General features: G+C 41.3%; 1 pseudogene; it reads left to right on the top strand.

Annotated features, from left to right (window-relative positions):
• Positions 1–369: 369 nt before the first annotated feature.
• Positions 370–8,028, top strand: LOC128098725 (fatty acid-binding protein, heart-like; annotated as a pseudogene).
• The last annotated feature ends 727 nt before the right edge of the window (positions 8,029–8,755 follow it).

The following is an 8,755-nucleotide window of genomic DNA, read 5'->3' as shown; positions in this document are numbered from 1 at the left end:
TCTCTTTCTAGAAGTCCCTTTACATGGAAGTGTTGATTTTTCTACCCAGGTACTCCTTTGTATCAGAAAGTCCATGTTGGTTGAAGAAAAGCCACAAGATAGACAACCACTCAGGTTGTGAGATTTCAGGGCATGAAGCAATTCTCCATCTAAAACCATGACTTTTCACCTGCATTGTCTCATGCATGAAACTCTACTATTTATTTCTCTTTGTTGGGCATTGTCTTCCCTAGACAATCTCTCTTAAATTGGTTACGTAATTTGCAGAATTTAAACTGAGAACACTATGAAGAATTTCTCAAGTTTTGTGATGAGGGGACTTAAATCCCTCCATGAGGAAACTGCTTTCAATGGTCAAGTTATCAAGAAATGAGCACCAATAACAAGAAAGCACCTACCTTCAAACTCACAGAAATAGCACTGGAGCTTGAGGCCCTGAGGAAGGGAGAGGGAGGGGCCAAAGAAGAAATAGAGGCAGGTAGTAAGTTTTGAGTGGCAATAGAGGATGAAAAGGCAGGAACAGTGAATGGGAAAACCAGGAAGGCCAATATGGGAACACTGTGTGAATGACTGAACATAGACTACTGCACACAGGAAAAGAAAGAAGCCACCACTAACATTTGCAATGATCTGCATACACTCTCCATTATAGTGCTGAGTACAAGAAATCAAGTTTCAAGTGACATCTGCAGTGTGAAGCTATTTATGACAGTTCAAGAGCAGAGTGAGCACAAACTAGCCTTCTTAGGTGCTCAAGCTCTCCTGTATTTTCATCCCAGTGGGGGCCACATGGGTATATTCATATACAAAATTTCATGTATATCTACATTTAAAATTAGTGAGTATTTCTGCAAGATATGGTTCAATTTTGTGAAATCTCTCTCTTTTTTTTCTTAAGAATGCTTTAGTGAGATGACTAGCACCGACAGAGAACAGATGCTAGATTCTGTCAGGATTGTCAAGGAACTATTTAGAATGAATCTCAATGCTGCTTATCTGGAACATTAGTTCTCTTCCTGCATGGAAATGACAAGGGCATCTCCAGGGATCCTCATCATGAATCCAGAGACACAGTGAGTCAAAAAGCCAATGATGCTCAATTCATACTGAAGACACAAGGCTGTGTCAGCACAGAGGGCGGCCAGCTCAGAACTAATGTCTGTGACTGTGGCTAGAGTCAGAATCAGGGGAGAAAGACATGAAGCAAAAATCATGACATGTCTGATTCACATGGACCTCCCATCCATGCCGAGAACACTGTACACTAATGACATGGACATATACCTCAAGACCTAGTTGTTGTGCAAAAGGAAACCTTAGTCAGCAATAGGAATACAAAATGAAGACAAAAAGTATGCCTCAAATAAAATGTTAAGCACTTGGTTTGTGGTATTTTCAGTTCAGTGATTCTGTGAGAAGAAAATCGTGAGTTTACAGGAAATGGCATGGTGAGGTTTGGTAGTTAATCTCACTGTCAACTTGACCACATATGGAATTGCCTGAGACATATCCCTGTATGGATATGAGGCCATTTCCAGAGAGGTTTATCTAAGGAAGGAAAACTTCTCCTGAATGTAGGCTGCAGTATTCCAGTCTCAATGTAAAATGGAGACAGCAAGCAGAGTGCCAGCAATCATTTCTTTGCTTCTTGACTGTGGATGCAATGTGGTCAGCTGCTTCATGCTCTCACCATATGCCTTCCCTACTGTGACAAACTCTGAGCCAAATAAGCCAGTCCTTCCTTGAGGTTTTGGGTTTTGTTGTTGTTGTTTTGGGGGGTTTGTTTTGTTTTTCGAGACAGGGTTTCTCCGTGTACTTTTGGTACCTGTCCTGGATCTCACTCTGTAGACCAGGCTGGCCTCGAACTCACAGAGATCCGCCTGGCTCTGCCTCCCAAGTGCTGGGACATGCACCACCACCTCCCAGCCAAGGTTTGTTTGTTTTTTTTTTTAAATATTTTATCATAACAACAAGAAAAGTAACTGACATGGGGAGTGTCAGTAATTGTCCGGCACTCCTGGTGCCCTCTTTCTCACAGTGAGACACTGGCTGGTTTGTAAGCAGACAGATCAAGATCCTTGGAGACAAGCTGACCAGAGAGGAGAGACTGTCAGTCAGACTCTGAGTGCCGAGAAAGTTTGGGATTGATTTGAAGACTTTGCACTCATCAAATACCCAGCAGTGCAGGCTGGAAGACTCACTGACTTCGTGAGGAGCTTCTCTGGGACAAATAACGTTGAACACTTTGTAACCATTTTTGAAAAAAGGGTGGGGCTGAGAAAGTTGCTCCTTAGATTCAAATTATGCACATTTGTATACAATAGTGTCTCTAGTGACCCCAGTTCTATCACTGACTTGACTCTGTCCAGGTACAGCTGCTAGAATAACACCTTAAATTCCTTCTAAAGAACTTTCAATGGGCAGAGAAAGCTAATAAAAACTATTAATCATGCAAATCTGTATTATAGGTATTGTTGCCTGGATACTTCTGCTCTCTCTTTTCTGAAGCAGCACCAGGGCCCAAGATGCCGTTCTATGGGTTCAAACAAAACAGCACACTCTGTGTCGTTAGCTACTACATTTTATGTCCCGTGACCAAGGTGAACATCTTCTCTTTTTCACTGGGAACTGTAAAACTGGGAACTGTGGCTACCGTCGTGTTCACAGTCTGAAAAGGAAGGAAGTGAGGGAGGAGAGGGAGGGTTACAGCAACTCTCCAGTGCATGGCACCTCAGGACTTCCAGACGGGAGCCAAACTTTCAGTGCTGCTTAAGACAATTTGGACTGGCTTGTCTGTCAGTCGCTAATTAACATATTGTGCTTTATTCTGCCTTGTTTCTATTTTTAATAACTTTAAGCTTTCACCAGAAAAAGCTCCTTGAGTCAAATATCAACATCCTGCTGAAACGCAAGCAGCAGCACCCTGGCATCTCCACTTTCCATTAAGTACACTGTCATTTTTCATAATCACTGTATAGTATATTTCAAATTAATTATAACAAAATATATTTCTTCACCTGATCAAGGCCAAAATGCCAAGTGTAAATTAAAACAAAACTAGTTATTCCTATCCTGTATGACTACCATTAGGAATCCCAGATTCAATCAGGAGCTCCAGAGCTAGCCAAGTTAATATGAAACAGCTTTGAGGGTCTATAATACAAATAGTTTTGCTAGAATTTTGTCTGAGTTAAGAGTAGAAAAACAAAGTAACTTGCATTCTTTTTTTCTAGGAAAAAAGGACATCAGAAGTCAGAGAGACGACGTGGTTGGTAAAGTGTTTGCTGCACAAACCTAAGGACCTGAGTTCAGATTCCCGACACCCTGCAAGATGCCAGCTCTGGTGCAACCTGTAAATCCTGAGCTGGATGGGGTACAGTGAGGAGGAAAGGACACCGCAGAGCTAGGCAGATCCTTGAAGTTCATTGGACAGTCAGCCCTGAGTTGCATAAATGACCCTGTTTCAGATAAATAAACAAACAAACAAACAAATAAATAATTGGATTCCCAGAGCTCAGCCTGGTGCCTGGCCATGAATCTCTGCATCTGCCTCCATCAGTCACTGGACAAAGGCTCTATGATGACAGCTAGGTTATTCACTAGACTGGTCACTAGAGTAGACCAGGCCAGGCACCCTCTGGACCACTGCCAGCAGACCAAGGTGGGGTCATCCTTGTGGATTCCTGAGAGCCTCCCCAGCACCTTGCCTCTTCCTATTCCCATGATGACCTCATCTATCATGGTATCTTCCTCCCTGCCCTCCCACTCTGTCCCTGTTCCAGCTTGACCCTGCCATTTCCCTATGTTCTCATTCCCCCACTCCTCGCCCTTCCCCAACCCACCACACCCAGTCCGCTCATGTAGATCTCATCCATTTCTCCATTTCTCCAACACTGGGCAATCCATACATCCTTCCTAGGGTCCTTTTTACTAGCTAGCCTCTCTGGAGTTGTGGGTTGCAGTCTAGCCATCCCTTTCCTCACATCTAGTATCCACTTATGAGTGAGTACATACTATGCTTGTCCTTCTGAGTCTGGGTTACCTCACTCAAGATGATATTTTCTAGTTCTATCCATTTGCCTTCAAATTTGTTTTTTACTGCTGAGTAGAACCAGGCTGAGCTCCAGGAATCCAACTGATGAGAAAAAGGAGGGATTCTGCAGGTGAGGGACGTCAAGATCATGATGGGAGGACATGCAGAGATGACCGGCCACACTAGTGGAACCTCATGAACTGTGGACTGGCGGCTGTGGAGCCCCCATGGGACTGGACTAGGCCCTCTGGATATGGAAGACAGTTGTTTGGCTTGAACTGTTTGGGGGGCACCCAGGCAGGGGGATCGGGATCTGTTCCTGGTCTATGGGCAGGCTTCTGGGAATCCAGTGCCCGTGGTATGACACCTTGCACAGCCTTGGTGCAGTGGGAAGGGGCTTGGACCTGCCTAGGCTTAGTGTGCTGGGCTCTGCTGACTCCCCATGGGAGACCTCAATTTGGGGGATGTGGGGTGGCTTGACAAAGAGGGCTGGGGGTGGGAGGAGAGAGGAGGGAGGATCTGTGGATGGTATGTGAAGTGAGTAGAAAATTTCTTAATAAAGAAAAATGAATAAATAAATACATACATACATAAATACATAAATAAATGCAGAGAAAGACACCCAGAGTCGACTTCTGGCCTCCAGGTGCTCATGCTTACACTCACCCATGCTCACACTCACACACGCATCTCACACACTGTGGTGATTTGAAGAGGAATGGCCCTCACAGGTATTTGAATGTTTGGTCATTAGTGAGTGTAATTATTTGAGAGCATTTAGGAGGTGTGGCTTTGTTGGTAAAGCTATGGCCTTGTTGGAGGAAGTGTGTCACATCAGGGTGGGTGTTAGAGTTCAAGAAGCACTCTTCCTGCTGCCTGCCATTCCAGATGTAGAATTCCCAGCTCCTTCTTGAGCACCATGTCTGCCTGTGTGCTGCCATGCTTTCTGCCATGCTGATAATGGATTAAACCCCTGAAACTGTAAGGAAGCCCCAGTTAAACACTTTCCTTTATAAGAGTTGCCATGGTCATGGTATCTCTTCACAGCAATAGAACACTGACAAAGATGCACACAAACATTAAACCGCACACTCATTCATACACAAACACATCGCAAATAATAAGAGCAACTGAACATATAAAAATATCATTCTAAATTACAATGAGGTTTAATGTAAAAAAAAAAGATTTTCTTCACAATCCTTCCAGTTATTAACTTTAAAATAAAGTGAAATGAGTAAAATAAAAGGCCTCTGGTTATCAAATTTTGTTATAAGGTCTATATTTAGAACAGTTTAGTCTTTTGTGTATCTATGTCGCTATATACTGAAATGATTTTAGTGCACATTAATTATCTCTTTAAAAGTTTAACAAAGCCAACAGATCTCACGTAATTTTGTCAAGAATCTAAATCTGGTCCTCTGCCTTTTTCCACTCAGCTGGAATGTCTGGCCACTGCTTCATGTTTGAGTAGAAAAGCAATTCTTCTTGATGTTTCTGGGAGTCCACAAGTCTACTTTTCATATCTCTGAATTATAACTATCTTTTGGTTCTATGCTAACCTAGAATGGGAATATTCTGAATTATATTATTAGCAATAAAGACTCTTTGTTGTGGCATGTTTTTACTTTACTTTAAAAACTACTCAACCAAACATATCTAGTATGCATATATCAAGAAAGTTGTTTTGTGCTGTTATAATTGTGAATTGTTGTTGCTTCTATATGAGGAAAAATAAAATTAACATCTCACTCATTTCTTGTTTTCAACCAATCACATAAAACTGCTGAGGGTGATTGATAAGCTAGAGTAACTTCAAAATAAGTAATAATTTCACTTAGAATTCATCTTGGAAAGAATTCCCTTTTGACTTCTCTGGGAAAATACAAGCCATCGCTTAGTTAGAACATCAAGATCATGCTACACTACCAAGTAATATGCAATAGCTCAGTGGTTCAGAAAAAGTCAACGTTGACTTTTCCTTCATTCTCCAGATCACCTGGTTCTGCTATGTCCACATACTGGTCCTCTTTCCACATACCGGCTAATTAAGTAGAAACTATTCATACTGCTACTAACCACTCTGGGAAAAGGAGGAATAATATGTCAAGTCATCTATTAACTCTGTAAGTGTGAATTTTGTTCATAGTTTAAAGACTGCAGCAAATCTCATGGCTACTTCATGAAGGCAAGGAAGTGTAAGCCCAAAATTCCCTAAAGGATCAACAAAAAAATAAGTAATAAACAGAACTAATGAGTACTAAGCTATAAGCAATAGAGTCCTATACTGTTCTATCTCCCCTCCACCTCCACCACCTTGTCATCCTTTCCTCCTGCAATGAGAGAAGAGATGTCCTCCTCTGCCTAGGAACGGCCTTTTCCTCTGCTTCAGGCATCCAAGGACTCAGCTGTATGTTTTCTTAGCTGTCCTCATCTGCTCCTTGTGTTCTCCTACCTTCACTTGTCAGAAGCATATTGGCTTCTCCTGTTCCAGACATAAATCTCACTTTATCCTTACAATTCCTCTTAATTCTTAAATGTCTCCTCTTGCAACTCTTCCTCAGAGACAAAAATTTGAGAATAGATTCACATAGCCCCAGAACTGGCCCCTCCATTCCCATCCATTCCTCAGCTCACTGACTTGATGAGGACTTGACTGCTTTCATTGAACTTAGCTTGCTACCTGTTCTTCAAATAATCTTATTTCCAGGCTCCTTCTCAAGTCTCCAGCTATCACTATGCTGATGATACTCAAGTATGTCTGCAAAGAGCTGATACAATTTCAGGTTTACCAGCTGGGGTACTGCTCTCTGTTCCCTGTGTATCTCCATGTAGTAACTATTACTGAAATTCCAGAGGCACTTGACTTTATAGGAAAAGAAAATTGATGTTTCTGTAACCAAAACTGAAAAGAAAAAATAAAACATAATATTTTATATTTTATTAGCACTTTGTTAAAATACAATGAAACAAACTCTATATTTGCTTAAGTAAATTTGTCTATTTGCTTAATTATCTCTTATTCCTGAAATTGGCACAGCAGATTTTTAAGAAATAGTTGTGTGTGAAGTATCATTGCAATTTTTGCTAAGTAGCTTTTATCAGAGTATCCTCATTCTCAGGCACTGTTTCTAGGTAGAGCTGGCATGTCCAATTGCATGGAGGTATACAAGAATGCAAGATCTACTAACGATGTCCTATCTCTTTAAGTAGGGTGATGGGTTGCTGCTCAATTCAGAAAAATTATAGCCATAATTACTAATGTTAAAGACTGGACTGATGTACTAACAAGCAACCTGAAACATCTTTGCCTTATAAAATAAATAACGGATAAACAAATAAATATAAATAAATAAATAAATAAATAAATAAATAAATAAATAAATAAATAAATTAGAGGCTTACTTTTCACTAATGCTACATTTCTATTGGTGACTCTATTAACCAATGGTTCAAGAGAAATGTCACGGACTGAATTGTATCTTCTAAATTTCAACAGGTGAGGTGGCCCATGCTCATCATGAGATGTGATCATTGGAGTGCCTACAAGCTTCCTCTCTCACAACACCATAGCAGATGCTTTCACTAGCACCTGGAAACTAGTGGACAGCAAGAATTTTCATGACTTCAGCAAGTCTCTTGATATGAGCTTTGCCACCAAGTAGGTATCTAGCATGACCAGTCCTACCACAATTGTCAAAAACAGGGACACTATCATCTTAAAGATGCACAGCATATTCAAGAACAAAGAGGTCAGCTTTCAGCTGGAGTGGAGTGCGATGAGACAGCTGCAGATAATAGGAAGTTGCTCATGACTGTGGACGGAGGTAAACTTGTCCATATGCAGCAGTGGGACAGACTGGAGACAACTCTTAAGTGACAAGAAACTCATCTTGATGATCACCCACAGCAAAATGGTGAGTGCTTAAACTTACAAGGAGGCATATCCAGGCTGCACCATCTCGGACTCATTCTCTGACAGCTGGGGACCTTGACTCAGGACCAGTTTACCTCACCCCTATACACACACACACACACACACACACACATATACACACGGAGGAGAGGGAGACTGATGTTTTACATAAATACTGTGGTTAGAATTTTATTGGAGCCAAGCAGAACCAGCCTGGCTCCAGTTCCTGCTGTGTATGTGGTTTGTTTTGTTTTTGAAACTGTGTCCAAAGGTGCTCTGAGGTCAACAAAGCAGAGCCAAGGGGGAAAGAAAAAAATCAGCTGTTGAAAGGAAAGCTTGCGGCATGACTGTATTTAAAGACAGAGCTTTTAGGGTTGTTTTGCTTTGTTTTTGAGACAGAGCTTTTAATAAAGTGATAAAGGTTAAATGAGATCCGAAGGATGGGTCCTTAGTCCAAGAGAAACAGTGTCCTTATTAAAAGAGGTGAAGACACAGAGAGTATTTGCATATAGAGAACATGATAGAGAAGCCAGAAGACAGCCATTAGCAAATCAGGAAGTCAGACTACAGCAAAATGAGTTATTGACAATGGGTAGTTGCTTGGGCGGGAAAGTCACTCTGTGGGTATGTGTCCACTGGTAGGTTTCTCATGAATCAATGAGATAGCCTCATTCTCATGCGCATATGGGCAGTGAGCTAAAAAAAAAAGACATAAATGTGGGAGGGATAGAGTTGATCATATTGCATTGTATAGATGTATGAATTTCTCAAAAGAATTAAAGTTATAGGTACCTTGCTTGGGACTT

This window comes from Peromyscus californicus, unplaced genomic scaffold (assembly GCF_007827085.1).
Source record: "Peromyscus californicus insignis strain IS unplaced genomic scaffold, ASM782708v3 Scaffold_6__1_contigs__length_162567912, whole genome shotgun sequence".
NCBI lineage: Eukaryota > Metazoa > Chordata > Mammalia > Rodentia > Cricetidae > Peromyscus > Peromyscus californicus.
The sequence above is the reverse complement of the archived record's forward strand: the minus strand, read 5'-3'. Positions and strand labels throughout refer to the sequence as shown.